Here is a 303-nt window from a genome sequence, read left to right as displayed (position 1 = left end):
CTGAGGGGCGGCCGGTGCCCCCAGCTGGGCCTGGCTGGTGACCCCCGCGGCGGGGGGCCCGTCCTCGGCAGCGCCGGGAGAACCAGCAGCCTCCTTGTCCCCGTTGTTAGTCGTCAGGGAGGTAACTGGGAAAGAGTGTTGGGCGTAAGGCCTGTGACGTAGCACGAGCCAAAGGCAGGGCTTCGTGGAAGTGGAATTACCCATTAGCCCGGTACGGTGCTGGCCTGGCCAGGAAGGCTGAGGGAGAACATGTGAGGGGAAAAAGCATCAAAAAGGCCGGGACCAGTATTCTCTGAGGAGTGG

This window comes from Haliaeetus leucocephalus, unplaced genomic scaffold, assembly GCF_000737465.1.
Source record: "Haliaeetus leucocephalus isolate CR32 unplaced genomic scaffold, Haliaeetus_leucocephalus-4.0 Scaffold605, whole genome shotgun sequence".
Lineage (NCBI taxonomy): Eukaryota > Metazoa > Chordata > Aves > Accipitriformes > Accipitridae > Haliaeetus > Haliaeetus leucocephalus.
Note: the sequence above shows the minus strand (reverse complement) of the source record.